The sequence below is a fragment of the Hypanus sabinus genome, chromosome 1 (genome assembly GCF_030144855.1).
Source record: "Hypanus sabinus isolate sHypSab1 chromosome 1, sHypSab1.hap1, whole genome shotgun sequence".
Taxonomy (NCBI): Eukaryota; Metazoa; Chordata; class Chondrichthyes; order Myliobatiformes; family Dasyatidae; genus Hypanus; species Hypanus sabinus.
Window position 1 is genome coordinate 34034323 of NC_082706.1, and position 16748 is coordinate 34051070.

Below are 16748 nucleotides of genomic sequence, written 5' to 3' on the forward strand. Positions count from 1 at the left end.
CACCCACTCTCTCCCTCAACTCCCTTAAAAACCTCGCAGGTTTCAGTGAAATCATCCCCATCTAAACTCAAGAGCGCAAAAGTTTGCTTAAATTTCTCCTTGTGCAACAAACTCGGTATTAAAAGGAAGGAGACAAGTGTTTTCAGTCTCCCCAGCTGGAGATCATTAGAAGGCTCAAGCGGATGGGGGGGGAGAAATTTAAAGTGCAGATGTAATTAGAAGTTCACCACATCAATTCACAACGAAGCACATGGAACGTGCAATGGCCCTAACTAATTTATATGAGATATAGATCGCCGGTGTTTCTGATTCACAGCTAAGGCAACTGCAACATTCTAATTACCTCACCCATCCACAAAACACATGATGAGGTAATTAGAAGCTTTCCAATTTTTTTTTTTCAGAATTCAATCTGTGGCTTTATTTGAAAGATGATCTCATATTGCAGTGAGTCAGCTTGTCAGCTCTCGAAGTAAGCGCACACTGTGAAGTTTACAGAAAACAATAGTGGCCAAAGCTATATTAAAACAAAACTGGCCAAGAGTTCTCTCTCGTTCACTTACACACACAAAACAAAACCCTAAAAGTTTAATTGTGATAAAATACCTCTGTCTGAGATGTATCGGAATGAAGAATCTTTATTCAGCTTAAGTAAAACTCAATACTGTGAACTACAAGAAGTCAATGGATTTAGTTGAAAACAGAGAATCAACACTACCAGGGTCCAAGAGTTAAACCTTGGGGCGACACTGCATGTGCCCAGAACAGAAGATCTGGCTTCATCCAGAGAGCCAAAGAACTATTTGCACTGCCTACTCAGCTATGGCCTAGTGAGCGCCGAGCAGCGAGGGAGGGACAAGGGGCAGTGCCTACTGAGCCAATACCACCTTTAAAGCAGTGAAATAAAAAAAAACTTCGGAAGATTCAAATACCAGACATCACAGTTCTAAATTAGATGTCCCAGAACCAGGTTAAATTATCAGCCAGTGAGCCTTACATCAGTGATGGGAACATCAGATTCTGAGGGACAGGATTTCCTCATATTTAGAAAGAGCAGATACAATTACTTTGTGTGAGGCAGGACCTATCTCACAAACTTGAATGAACAAATGGAGGTGGTGATGAAGATCACTGAGGATCAGACCTCAGTGAAGTATTTGACAAGGTCCCTCATGGTAGGAGATTACGATGCACAGGATCCACAAGAACTTGGTCGGCTGGATTGATAACTGGTCACAGAAGACAGAGGGCAGTGGTGGGGAAGTGTTACAGGTGATTCCCCACATTATGGGAAGACCGCGTAATGTGAAGCTACGTCGCCAAGGAATAAGTTTTTTTTTAAATTATTCATTTTTGTAAGAGTGGATTTTTATTCTGTACTCCTGATGTCTTGATGGTGATTTGCAAACTCTAAGACCTCATTTCCATTACCATAACCATAACTTGGGGATCACTGGTATCCTGACTGGAGCTCCACGCCCAGCAGTGACCTTGCTTACGTAGCACATACATGTAAGTAACTTGGATCAAAATGTAACTGGACTGATTCATAGATTTCTGGATGATACAAAAAGTTGGGCAGTTGTGGACAGCAAGGAAGGTTGTCAAAGAATGTAACAGGGCACATTGGAAATCTGCACCAGAAATGGTGCGTGAAGTTTAATCCAGACACATGGAGTGCTACATTTGGGACGATAAAACAGAAGAGGAAAGCATGCAGTAAATAGCAGCACTGTTAACAGTACTGATGCACAGAGAGATCTTGGGGGCCAAGGCCAGGGCTCCCTGAAATTGGCAACACAAATGGTAAAGAAGGCCAATGGCATGCTTGCCCTCATCGTGCAGGCCATTAACTAGAGAAGTCAGGACGTCCTGTTGCAGTTGTATAAACCTTTGGTTGGGTCATATTTGGAGTTTTGCGTACAGTCTGCATGTGCAGACATTGGAGAGGGTGCTGAAGAGCTATGATTGGAGAATCATAGCTGAAGGGAAAGTGTAGATAAATTTCGACCACTGTGGAGGTTGAAGGGAGGGCTTGGTAGAGGTATCTAAAATTATGAGGAACATAGAAAGGTTCTGGTCAGAGTCTTTTCCCCTAGGGTTGTAAATGTTGAAAACTGGAAGGCAGAGGTTCAAGGTTTGCAGAGGCAAGTTTTCTTTTTTAATACACAGAGCAGTGGGTAGCTGGTGAAAGTAGATACAACAGCAATGCTTTAAAAGCATTTAGACACATTCGTGAATAAAGGGAATAGAGGGATATGGCTAGTACAGCTATGGAGGGCTGAAGGGCCTGTTCTCAGGCTGTACTGTCCTATAAAAACATACTGTCACAACAGATTTTTCCACCTCCTACAGTTCCTCCTGGTATGAACTAACTCCGACTCCTCATTCTAAAAACACCATTGTGCAACTCGGTGTTGGTGTCATAACCAACAGACCTCAGATGGTCAGGCTGCACAACCGCTCCACTCTCCCCATCATCCTCAACATGGCTGCCCCCCCCCCAAGTCTGTGTGCTGAGCCCAATGCTATACACTCTGCTCACACATGACTGCAAGGCCGAACACACGAGTAATCGCATGGTCAAGTTCGCCGATGATGGGACTATGGAAAGGAGGTGGAAGAGCTCAAGGCCTCGTGCCAAGCAAATAATCTCTTCCTCATGCTAAAACGACGAAGGAGGTGGTTATTGAGTTCAAGAGAACTCGCACTATTCGTCAGTGGCATAGTCTGAAAGTGCACATCCTGTCATGGTCCGAGTACACATTCCACACCATCAGGAGAGCTCAGCTTTCTGACGAGGCTGAAGAAAGTTGGACTCTGCACATCTACACTCGTTCTTCTGCAGATGCAGAGCAGGGCACACCTAACAAGCTGCATCACTGCATGGTACGGAAACCGCACTGTGGCTCCTCAACTGGTAAACAAAGCTACCCATTGCGTCATCGGCACCAACCTACCTGTGATCGTGGACACATACACAGAAAAGTGCTAGGTAAAGGCCAGCAACATCTTGAAGAATCCCACCCACCCGGTTCACGAACTGCCTGTCCCACTCCCTTCAGGGAGGAGGCTACGTAGCCTCCATGGCAAGACCGCCAAACTCAAAAACAGTTACTCTCCCCAGGCAGTAAGGCTGATCAACACCTCCACCCGCTATCCCAACCCACCATCACTGCTTTATCATTTCCTGTCAGAGTCCCCTTATGTACTGACACTTTATGGACATACAATCTATGTACAAAAGCTATCTCACGTATTTATGTTTACTGTGTTTATTATTTTTCTTGTGCTGTATCAGATCTGGAGTAGCAATTGTTTTGTGCTCCTTCGCATGGGCGTATAGGAAACGACTTCATAGAATCATTAATCCCCTTATCAATCTCCATTCCCCTCACAGCCTCCCAACTCGTTCTGACAAAAAGTAAAACTAACATCTCCTTCACTTACAATAAACTGAAGGCGTGTCACTGTCGGGCAGCTGGTATTAACTTCTGTGGGGGGAGAACTGCTGCCTGGCCCACGGTTAGGGGGTATACATCGGGGGGAAACATTAAACCAGCAGACTACCAAACACTGCTCACAAACAACACTTTCACAGAACACAGCTGACGTTAGAACCACCCTGAAGCAGCAGACACTGAAATTCACTTCACATCAACCAACTTTACTTGCTGCCCCTCCAGTGACATCACAAGCAGCAGGACAGGATGTGATTGGTTTACCCCACAAGCCAATAGCAAAGCAGTCTGCGAGTCGGCCAGTGGTGGCTCTGTAACCCCAGGGCCACTCAGCGCCCTGTCGTGGCAGGAGCCGGGCTCAGCTCCTCGCACGTGCTCTCCAGTACCTGCAATGCAGTGGCTGCATGTCCAACGCAGCCTTGTGCACGCTGGCAGAAGCTCACCAGCGCAGACCACAGGGAGGTGTACACAGAGACACAAGCTGGTTTGCACATACGTCTGTGCACGGACACACGTATGTACACAGAGACAGGTGTGAAAGCACACACACACACACACACACACACAGACCTCGTAGACACTGATGAGCAGTCTAAATAAAAATGCACAGACATCAGCTGCTCAGCAAAAACGAACTTTGGAACTAACACTGGCTTTTCCACTCATTAACCCCATCCTACCCACTGTAAACAGGCAGGTACGGCTCACACTGTCAGCATCAAATAAGCTGCAGAGAGAAGCACAGGTTTGAAGAGTTATTTGTGATAAACGGGAAATGTCGTGAGCAGGGAGACGAGCACGCCGTGCCATGCCGCAGAATGACAGAGAGGCTGTGGAAGTAAGGCGAACGCTCTGCTCGACAGTGACCATGAAATAGAAATCACGCACCCTCAACTCAACTCCCGTCACGTCTCTGGAAACACTTTGGGAATCCACCCTCTCGAAAACTCCGCCATGGGCGGTCCCAAGCCTGGCTGCGAAAGCAGGAGGGTTGGGTATGGGGCTAGCAACCCCACCACATAAAAACCCAAGGCTATAGAAATGCCAACAGAAGCTCCGGACACCTCATCCCTGGGGGAGGAAGGTTCTGACTCCAAGATGGAGACAACATGAAGGGCTGGCCCAGGCCAGGGAGGTTTGACCAGCTACCATCGGTGATGGGCTTAAGTACCCTCCCGAACCAAACATTTTACCACCCAATGACCAACTGCGTTACCCTGGTATATTGTCCCGAGCTTCGTGAGCTCCTGCATATCCCTACACATACATTAGGGCTAATGTTGACAGAAACACCACGAACATCAGAAATGTTTCGAACTTCTCTATGTGCTCGCCACTGCCTTTTACAGTTCAAGCTGGTACACAGGGCTCATATGTCTAAAACTAAATTGTTGCGGTTCTATCCTGATATTAATCGCTGTTGCGGTAAGGGGAAAGTGGCCTCTCTTATTCATGTGTATTGGGCTTGTCCTAGCTTGGAGATATTCTGGAGAGATTTTTTTTAAACTTTATCTCATATACTTAATTACTATTTGGAACCTAACCCTCCGATTGCTCTTTCTGAATTTTGGGAGAAGCTGACATGCATTTAACTCCAACTAAGCATTGTACACTGTCTTTCGCCTCTCTTTTGGCCAGACGTGCAGTCCTTCTTAGGTGGAGAAATGCTGCCCCACCCACTCATGCTCAATGGCTTAGAGATATTATGTCCTGCTTAAACCTTAAAAAGATTCATTATTCATTTCTTAATTCAGACATAAAGTTCCAAAAGGTGTGGGGACCTTTTCTTAGATATTTTCATAATTCCCGTTTAGATTAAGGGTGCATCCCTGCCTTTTTTTTCTTTTGCATTTAAATCCCTTATTACTAGTTTCTTACGGTTAAGATTTATGGTTTTTTTTAACGTGAAAACATATTTTAGAGTAGGTAGTAGGCAATATACCTTCTTTTTATAAATACAGCTCTGTAGTGATATAATTCTGATAAACTTTTTTATATATCGTAAGGTTGGCTTTGAGTTGGGTAGTGGGTGGGTGGGTGGGGTGGTAACTAACTTTATATGATTCTACTATAGGTGCTTTACTTAATTGTTATATCAAAATACAGTTCATGTTTGTTTTGCACTGTATAAACCTCTTTTTTAATTGTTTTGTCGCATTGTAAAAACTCATTAAAAATAATTTTAAAATGTTTCTAAACGGCACATTCAAAGTGCATGTGAAAGAAACGCGTCATGCCCAGACTACGCAAGAGAAATGAACCCAGACCCCTCTGCATTCACATAAATACAAAGGCAGTGAGTGTGGGCACAGACAACTGCTGCAGGGTCTCCACTATACATTCTCAGACCTGATTATTTCACACCAAACCAGTTTTTATGATGTAATCTAAATACTTAAAACAGATTGCTGCAGCTCACCCAGAGATAAACTCTGTAAAACAATTGCTGGAACAAAAGTTGATCCAAAAGTTCACCCCTCGCCATTGGCAAAGGCAGAACTACACACACCCACACGCTCGGGACACAGACCCTCATCCCTGTATCATGCAGGTGATCAGGCATGGTTCTATACGGTCATACTGGGTCAGCCCAAAATAGATCTGTGGCCACAGCTTACTGGTACAGGGTGGTCACACTGTAAGCTCACTTTACAACAAATGCAAATGCCGGGAGATAAAAATCAGCTCGAGCTGTCAAGACTTACTGTACCCACCACACTTCAGACAGCAGCACCAACCAGAAGTGTATCTTCGGTAACCTCAGCTAGTTTCGTCGTGCCTGTTGGAAGATTTGCTCATTTTAAGAAAATGCTAATTGCTTGAAACCGCTGCTTGCAAGGAATGGGAGAGAAAACGCCTCGACATGGGTACACTTCACAACGCTGTAGCAATCATGGGAAGGCAGGCCCAGGAAGATTCAAGAAAGAAGTTAGAAGGATGGAAACTGCACAAAAAGACCCAATGGTAGGGGTGTAGTCATTGGGTTATTGTTGTCACATGTACTGAGAGTTTTATCTGGATGCCCTCCATACCCATTGCTCCAAAAGAGGTGCTTCAAGGTAGTACAAACAGAGAGAAAAATATCAGTAAAGGAATGCACAATATGACATCGCAGCTACAGAGAAAGTACAGTGCAGGTAGACTAACTGCAGATACCACGGCGAGGTAGACAGAGATCCAGAGTTTGTCTTTATCATATGAGAGGTCCATTTAAGTCTTTTAACAGTGGGATAGAAGCTTTCCTTGAGCCTGGTGGGATATACTCTTAAGCATTTGTACCTTCTGCCCAACGGAAGGGGGAGGACAGAGAATGACTGAGGTAGGAGGAGTGTTGCAATGTGAACAAAGTCACTGGAGAGACAATGAAGCCAGCGGATACAGATGTGGTTTTTCTTTCAACAAAAACCAGGCATCACACCAAGACACTCTTAAAGGAAGAGGAAGACCCAATATTACACGACATTTTATATGCCAAAGATCAAAGGACAATTCTGTATCTACAATGCTTACTTTGAATTACATACAACTTTCACGCCTCCTTTGCACCCACACTCCAGAACCCGCCCCCCCAAAATGAACGTTAACGAAAGTAATGCACACAAAATGCTGGAGGAACTCAGCAGGCCAGGCAGCATCCACGGAAAGGAGTAAACAGTCGATGTTTTGGGCCGAGACCTTTCGTCAGGACTGGACAAAAGAGATTAGGAGACAGAGTAAGGTGAGGGGAGAAGAGAAAGAAGTACAAGGTAGTAGGTCCCTCTTCTCCAGCTTTTTATCTCTTTCACCAATCGACTTCCCAGCCGTTTACTTCACCCCTCCCCTAACATCTACTACCTTGCACTTCTTCCTCTCCTTCCTCCTCCTTCTTACCCCCAATCTCTTTTTTCCAGTCCTGATGGAGGGCCACAGCCCGAAACATCGACTGTACTCTTTTCCACAGATGCTGCCTGGCCTGCTGAGTTCCTCTGGCATTTTGTGTGTGTTGCCTGGATTTCCAGCATCTGCAGATTTCCTCCTGTTTATGAATGCTAATCAGCATTGTCTGGTTTTTCAATTAACTGCTGTCCACAGCTCTAGGAATCTACTGTCCAGGGCTGCATTTTAGATTCAACTGACAGTCCATGTTCAGGTCTGAAGATTGGCTGCTGAAGTTAATACTTTGCTATATAACTTAACTCTGAAGCACTCCCTAACAGGGGTCCTGGATTATGTTGGCTGCTCTTCTCGATGCAGTGGCAAGTGCAGGCAGGACCGGGAAAAGGAGGCTGCTTTTCCAGATGGACTGGGCTGGGCTGGGCTCACGACTTGCTGTAGTCTCCTGCGGTCCTGGTCATGCCAAGCCATGACTCACCCATGCAGGATGCTTCCTTCACTGCATCTGTAAACATCGATAAAGGTGATCGATGTAATAATCCAGAGACCCGGAGTCTGAGGCACCTGAATTCAGTTGTAACTGGTTTATTACTGTCACATGCACCGTGATCCAGTGAAAAGCTCGACTTGCAAACCGTTCATACAGATCAAATCGCTAATCAGTGCATTGAGCTGGAATAAGTTAAAACGACAATAATGCCGTGTAAAAGCTACAGTGCAGGTAAACGAAGTGCAACATCATACACGTGAGGACAAGAGTCCATTTTCTCATACAAGAGGTCTGTTCAAGGGTCTGATGACAGTGGGACAGAAGGTGCGCTTGAGCCCGGTGGTACATGTTGTCAGGCTTTTAAAGTTCTGGTCACTACACTCTGGGAAGGACATGATTGCTCTGCAGGGGATAGAGAAGAGCTCCAATGTTAAGACCATAAGCAGAATCAGGCCATTTGGCCCATCATGCCTGCTCCGCCATTCTATCATGGCTGATCTATTGTCCCTCTCAACCCCATTCTCCTTGATACCCTTGACTCATTAAGAGCTTATCAACCTCTGCTTTGAATGCACTCAATGACTCAACCCTCACAGCCATTTATGAAAATGAATTCCACAGATACTCCATCGTCTGACTGAAGAATTCCCTCCTCTCTGTCTGTCTCTATATTCTGAGGCTGTACCCCCTGGTTCTAGACTCACCCTCTATAGGATACAGTCTCTCCGCATCCACACTATCTAGGCCTTTCTATGTTCAAATAGGCTTCAATAAGATCCCCTCCCCACATTCTTTTAAACTCCAGCAAGAACAGGCCCAGAGTCATCAAACAGTCCTCATAACCCTTTCATACCCAGAATAATTCTCATGAACCTCTGAACCCTTTCCATTACTAGCTCTCCTTTTCTTAGATAAGGGACCCAAAACTGTTCACAGTACTCCAGGCGCGCTGACCAGTGCCTTATAAGCCTCGGCATTACATCCTTGCTCTTATATTCTCGTCGTCTCGAAACAAATACTAACATTGCATTCGCCTTCCTTACCACCAACTCAATCTGCAAGTTAACCTTCAGGGAACCCTGTACAAGGAAGGATTCCCAAGTCTCTTTTCACCTCTGATTTTTGAATTTTCTCCCCGTTTTGAAAATAATCTACAACTTTACTCCTTCTACCAAAGGGCATGACCAAACGCTTCCCACGTTCTATCTGCCACTTCTTTCCTCATTCTCCCAATCTGCCCAAGCCCTTCTGCAGACTCCTGGCTTCCACAACATTCCCTGCCCCTCCCCCTATCTTCCTATCATTTGCAAACTTGGCCACAAAGCCATCTGCAGAACACTACTAGTCATAGGCAGCCAACCACAATAAGCCCCGTTTATTCCCACTCTTTGACTCCTGTCAGTCAGCCAATCTTCAGCCAGTAACTTTCCTATAATATTATGGGCTCTTAGCTTGTTAAGCCTCTTCGTGTTTGGCACCTTGTAAACATCCATGGACCCTCCTTTGTCTATCCTGCTTGTTATTTCCTCAAAGATATCAACAGATTTGTCAAGTAAGAATTCCTCTAAGGAACCCATGCGGACTTTGGCCTACTTTATCATGCACCTCTATACCCCGAAACCTCAATCCTTATTAATCAACTCCAACATCTTCCCATCCGCTGAAATCAGGCTAAATGGCCTACGATTTCCTTTCTTCTGCTGGCTTTCCTTCTTAAAGAGTGCAGTGACATTTGCAACTTTCCATTAATCCAGAATCTAATGATTCCTGAAAAACAATTACTAATACCTCCATAATCTCTTCATCCACCTCTTTCAGAATCCTGGGGTGTACACCATCTGGTCCAGGTGTCTTATCTACCTTCAGACCTTTCAACTTCCCCAGCACCTTCTCCTTAGTAATAGCAACTACACTCACTTCTGCCCCCTGACACTCTCGAATTCCTGGTATGCTGCTGCTGTCTTCCACAGTGAAGACAAACGCAAAATACTTTTTAAGTTCGTCCTCCATTACTACTTCACCTTGTCTCCCATTACTACCTCTCCAGTGTCATTTTCCAGTAGCCCTATATCCACACTCGCATCACTTTTACCCTTTACAGATCCGAAAATCTTTTGGTATTCTCTTTTATACGCAATTCTTGAGAACCTGTTAAAGCCTGGAAGCATGTCCCACCAGACTCAAGGATGCCTTCTATCCCACTGTCAGACTCTTGAATGCATGTTATCCTTTTTTATAATCTCCTACTTTTTTTATATAAACAGATTCTGTGCTCTGTGACTCCATTACTCTATCTATACTAATAAATAATATTTAGTGTGGTAATGGTCAAGAGGAAACTTACAAATACGTAAGCAGATGAACCGAAAGGCAGACGTGTACACATGCACGATCCATGTTTAGCCATGTTCTACTTGCTCCCTCTACTGCACCCCAGTAACAAACAGTTCAGTCCCCTTGTCTGTTGGAATGAGCTGCTCCTGCTGGCTGATGCAGGATCTTCTCTGCAAGGTTGCAGATCAGAGAGCGGACTGGATGATGGAGCAACCACTTCCTGCTCAGAATCCAGGTGGAATCAAACTGGGCAAGTCTAAGAACTTCGCAAAAACTTCCTAAACTCTCATCAATGAAAGATCTTTTGATCGACTACATTTGATATTAAATGCATGGATTCTCAAAAGACATACCAGCAACTATATCGGGAAATTGAAGCCCTGTGCGATGAAGAGCTTGGATAAGATGGTGTCTATGAAACAGCAGATCAAGTCACCAGACTATGGGAGAGCAAGTTCCACAGATTCTCCTGAAAGGCATCTCTCCTATAAAAATCCCACTTACTCCTCTGCCCTGTGTTCATCTGCACTCTGTTCAGATTTACACCATGGCCAATATCTGACCCCTGGGATTTAGTGATTTAAACAGTCCAGTAGAGTGGTTGACACAAGAAGAAACAAAACTTCGACGCTGGAGAAATTCAGCAGGTCAGGCAGCTTCTGTGTGGGGAAATGGACAGCCTACATTTCGGGTCGGGACAATTGAACTGATCGGATTCCAGCTTTTGCAGTCTCCATAAGAGAGAGGAGCTGAAGTAAGCCATTCGACCCAAGAAACAAAGAGCGAGTTTTAACAGATCTTTTCACAGGACCACCTTCAGTGGGAAGTGACTGATATCAGAATCAGGTTCATTATCACCGACATGTATTGTGAAATTTGTTAACTTAGCAGCAGAAGTTCAATGCAATACATAATATAGAAAAAAATAATAATAAAATATAAATAAATCTATTATAATGTATGCATGTTGAATAGATTAAAAATCGTGCAAAAAACAGAAATAATATATATTAATAGAGTGAGATAGTGTTCACGGGTTAAACGTCCATTTAGGAATCGGATGGCGGAGGGGAAGAAGCTGTTCCTGAATCGCCGAGTGTGTGCCTTCAGGCTTCTGTACCTCCTCCCTGATGGTAACAGAGAGAAAAGGGCATGCCCTGGGTGCTGGAGGTCCTTAATAATGGACACTGCCTTTCTGAGACACCGCAGCTTGAAGATGTCCTGGGTACTTTGTAGGCTAGTACCCAAGATTTATCAGCATTTCAGGGTGCTGAATGAAGCAAATATTTGAAATACTCAGTGATTTTGTCTAACTAACCATCTACCTCCTGCTGACAACTGGAAGCTTAATAATGTTCCAAAGTTCACCGATGTATGTAATCAGGACCACGTGGGTAGTAATAACTTCCTTCTTCTGAAACCAATGTGGTTCACTAACAACAACCTATAAACTTATTCAAAAATCTTACGAAGGCTATGTACTTCCTGTCCACAAACCTTACTCGGTGTGATAATGGTTTGATGTCAATGATGTGGTCTCCACATCCAGCTAGGAAATGCGAGACGAGGGGCAACCCTTCCCTTCCAATGCCATCTGGCAAACACCAGCAACATTTCAAATTCTCCTTTCCACTGCACCAACACCAATCCAGCTCACTGAAAGATTTAACCTGTATAATTGTTAAATGTTGCTTTTTTTGTTGTATGTATATGGGTGATTGATAAGTTCGTGGCCTAAGGTAGATAGGTTATACAGCTCTCGTCACATGCACATGCAGTTCAACTCCTTGAGCGATGATGCAGAAAGTATGAAGTTAACTCATCGGGGTGATTGATAAGTTTGTGGCCTAAGGTAGAAAGAGACGAGTTATTAACTTCAAACTTTCTGCATAATCACTCAGAGTTGACCTGCATGTGTATGTAGAGCTGTAAAACTCCACAACCGCTGGACTAAGTGTGTAAATGTAGGAGGGGACTATGTTGAAAAATAAATGTGCTAGGTTTTCTAAAATTTATCCCTTCTACCTTAGGCCACAAACTTATCAATCACCCCTCGTAGTGCCAATGCACCACAGCAAATTCCTAATGCATGTAAATGTTCAGGTTGAGTTGCTCTCCGATGCTGGCAATCCATTTACAAATGTTTCATCACCATACGAGGAGGCAACATCAGCTGTTAATTTGCAGTGTCTCCTCCAAATGCTTGGCCTTTACATGCTTACCAAAGGTCAAGCATTCAGAGGACAGAGCAAATTAACAGTGCACTGATAATGTCTCCTTGTACAAAAACATGAGAAATAGGAGCAGGAGTAGGCCATCTGGCCCGTCAAGCCTACTCCACCATTCAATAAGATCATTACTGATCCTGCCTTTTCCCCACAACCCTTAATATCTCTGCTATGCAACCTTGTTTTAAATATATTTACTGAGGTAGCCTCCACTGCTTCATTGGGCAGAGAAATCCACAGATTCACCACTCTCTGGGAAAAGCAGTTCCTCCTCATCTCCGTCCTAAACATACTCCCCCGAATCTTGAGGCTATGTCCCCTAGTTGTAGTCTCACCTACCAGTGGAAACAACTTTCTGACCTTTATCTTATCTATCCCTTTCATAGTTTTATATGTTTCTATAAGATCGCTTCTCATTCTTCTGAACTCCAGCGAGTACAGACCGAGATGATTCAATCTCTCCTCAAAGTCTAACCCCCTCATCTCTGGAATCAACCTGGTGAACCTCCTCTGTACCACCTCCAAAGCCAAGTATATCCTTCCTCAAGCAACAAACACAAACACAGCAGATCAGGCAGCATTTTGTGTGTGTTGCTTGAATTTCCAGCATCTGCAGATTTCCTCGTGTTTACATTTTCATATCCTTCCTCAAGTAAGGAGACTAGAACTGCATACAGCACTCCAGATGCAACTTCACCAGTACTCTATACAGTTGCAGCATAACCTTCCTGGCTCTTAAACTCAATCCCCCTAACAATGAAGGCCAACATCCCATTTGCCTTCCTGATAGCCTGCTGCACCTACAAACCAGCCTTTTGTGACTCATGATGAAAGGTTTGCAAGTTGCCAAGATCAGAGAACAACTCAACCCAATCAACTCATTTTCTGAGTTACTTCCAGCATGTAAACGCACATAGTGAGTAAAGTTGATCCTTGAAAACACTTCTCCCTGCACTGGTGGTGCAGAGACCTGACTTATGCTTTCCACAGTGGAGAGAGGGCCCAGGCAGAGAATGTCACCTCACTCGCCCGCAACTTACGATATCAGCAGCTGAATGCCGCAGCTGGTAGGGCCGCTGCCTCACACACACACCTCAGCGTAGAGTTTGCACATTCTCCCTGCTGCGACATGTTCAACTCTCACTGCCGCTCAACCCCAGGGCAAGTGGGAGCACGGGGGGGGGGGGGGGGGGTTAGGGGGTGAACAGAGAAAGGAACAAATGTGGGGAAGGGGCAATGAAAAGGGGGAATTTGGGGCACTGACGAGTGAGGAAACCCTCCAAAAACACCCACCGCCATGCCTCTCATTCCCTCTTTCAATGCACGGTCTAAATGCAATTTCGACAGCAAACATAACCAAGAGGGTAGAACAGAGATCTGAGTTAAAACACTGCTAAAGGTTATCAGATAGGGCAAACCCACAAAGGATTTAAATCACAAGTTATTATGCTAAAACATTTTCCACTGGTTCACTGAAAGTTAAAGACACAGCACTTTTCTTTAGATTATTAAAATAAATGGTACTTTTGTTTAACTGCAATTAAATTGCTGATTAGCTCATAATTAACTTTTTATAATTGCTTGACAGTTCTATTAAAGACTCGTGACCTGAAAATGATCTCTAAATCCATGACTGCCAATAAGTCAGCGTGGACTCAACTTCCTCTGTCTCATCCCAAGCAGCCTTATGTCCAGCTCCACGGTTCAACAACAATGAAGAAACACAAAACTTGCACTTCCAACACAACGCAAACAGGAGACGGACGCACATCTGCCTTTGGTGCCGCTGTTGTTTACGTAAAAGGCTCACATATGGTGGGGAGGGGTGCAGCATTCCTCGTAGCATTCTCTTTGAGAAAGCACGTGGGGCCACAGATGTAACATACAGGACTGGCAGTGCAACACACACACACAAAATGCTGAAGGAACTCAGCAGGCCAGGCAGCATCTAATGGAAACTAGCAAAGAGTCGACATCGAGCCCAAGACCCTTCATCAGGACTCATGAAGGGTCTCAGCCCAAATTACTCTTTTCCACTGGTGCTGCGTTGTGTGTGTGTGTGTGTGTGTGTGTGTGTGTGTGTGTGTGTGTGTGTGTGTGTGTGTGTGTGTGTGTCGCTTTGGATTTCCAGTATCTGCCTATTTCCTTATACTGTGCTACCTTCTGCTTGACAGTAAGAGGTCAAGGAGATTGAGGGTGGGATGACAGAGGTTCTTGACGAGGTTGAGGGCTCTACGAATGCAGCACTTCGGGTACATGTCCTGGATGGTGTTGGGAGAGGGGGGGGGGTCAGAAGAGAGACCCCAGTGAGTCTCTCAGCAGCCCTCATTGCAGGGTCCTGCAGGTCAGATGCCTTACAGTTACCATACCAGATAGTGATGCTTCCGCATTCACATGGGGGCCTCGCTTGCCTCAATCCCCTCAGGAGGCCGAGATGCTGCTGTTGAGGGGCCAGGTGAGACCATCTGTGATCTGCACTCCAAGATGCTTGTCAGGTGCACCAAGAGTGTTGTGCTGAAATCCAGAGACAACGTAAACCTCAATCTTCTGATTCAGAGACAACACTCTTGCCTGCTGAGCTACAATAAGGAGAGAGAGAAAGCACGAGTGAATTGGGTTCATTTGAGTTTCCTCTTTCATCAGTCCCCACTGTGTTCCTCGGACAACTTCTTTCAAAGGCTCCACAATCTATTTGTCCATCATGAACCATGTCTTACAGACCATTATCACCACCTTACCGATGAGGGCCAGTGGCTAACAAATACCCTGGCTGCACTGTTCAGCTAGCTAGGTTTTACGTAGGTACGTTTTAATTAACTCAGATGGCACACACAGTAGCAGAATGAGAAGCTGAATTAATCAAACGATCTGTTTATTAATTAACAACAACAGTACAAATCACCAGGAATAGGCAATTACTACGAAAATAACAATTAATGCATTAGACGGGTTTTCCAGGGTTTGATTTAATCATATTGGGATGGGAGCAGAAAGGAAGTCCAGAACTCACTTTGCCTCAGTGCTACAAAACCTCAGAGGAGCAAACTCCTTCAATTTCTCTGGGAGGCTGCGGACTGAAGCCAAACAGATTCCCCCGTGTACCAAGGGAGGGTGGAGTAGCCCAGGCCAGCAACCAGAGTGGAAGGTGTTCTATACCAATCACAGATTCTGTTAGAACAGGGCAGTACAAAGCAATGCAGAAGCTATCATCCCTTTAACCACTGAATCGTGGAAATCACAGAGAGGAAACAACGAGGAAAGGGCAAAATCAAAAACAGATGCAACTTGCTGGTTTTGCCCTTTAAGTTTAACCGTAGGCAGACACTTGGACTGGCTGGCTAATTTATGTATAGCAGTTGAGGCAGCACTGGAACAAGGTGAAATGAAAATTTGCCAAGAAGAGAGAGTCAGCATCGTTACAAAGGTGGTGCCAACAAGAACACACAGTCCCTTGGCACGGCCTAAAGAACCAACTGTATTTCAGGCATTTCTTAAGCAAAATATTGGGAGATACTAAAAATCTGAAATAAAATCATAAAAGGCTGAAGGCATTCAACCGGTCAGGCAACATTGGTGGAGGGTGAAGGTCAAGATTTCAGATTGATGTGCCTTCCAGACCTTCAATCAAACACTGTCACCCGAAACGTCCGAGTTTATCCCTCCAGAGACACAGTCGGCCCAGGCTGAATAGTGCCAGAACTTTGTTATCTCAGGATATCGAAACAACCAAAATCTGGACTCTGATCTGGCCATGAAAAGATTAGTCTCTACAGTTAGAAGAAATGCTATGCAGTCGATAATAAACTGCCAGATAGCCTGAACAGCCACTCCCCGAGAACGCTGGTTCCTCGGTGCAGCGGCTAAAGCCATACACTGAGCGCATTCTTCTCTTGGCAAACTCTCTGCAAAGCAACGCAACAGAACACTCCCACACCCAAACAAACGCCTGTTTGACAGGTTCACTGAAACACTTCCAAATGAAACTAAAAACAGAAAATACTGGAACTACCTGCCACGGCAGGGCCGAGAGAAACAGAATTAGCACCCCAGGTTGACACCCGTTCTCTAACCAAACCTGCTGACCTATAACGGTTGTCGTCCCTCTCCATAAAGGTGCTGCCTGATAAAGGTGAACATCTGTAGCACTCGTGCTGGAGTACATGCTAATTACTTTGTCAAAAATACCAGTCAGGTCAGGCTTTCGTCTCACTGGTTTATCGTATAGCAAACAACAATATAGTGTTCAATAGACAAGGATATCTTTGAGGAATAAAAAGAAAATTTTGGGCGTCACGGTAGCGTAGTGGTTAGCGTGGCACTGTTACAGCTTGGGTCATTCAGGAGTTTAGAGTTCAATCCCAG

At 44.8% G+C, this 16748-nt stretch overlaps 1 protein-coding gene across 12 annotated transcripts in view; it reads right to left on the bottom strand.

Moving 5' to 3' along the window:
* Positions 1 to 16748, bottom strand: part of LOC132392501 (calcium/calmodulin-dependent protein kinase type II subunit beta) — a 316023-nt gene that overhangs the window by 264693 nt on the left and 34582 nt on the right. The window lies entirely within an intron of this gene.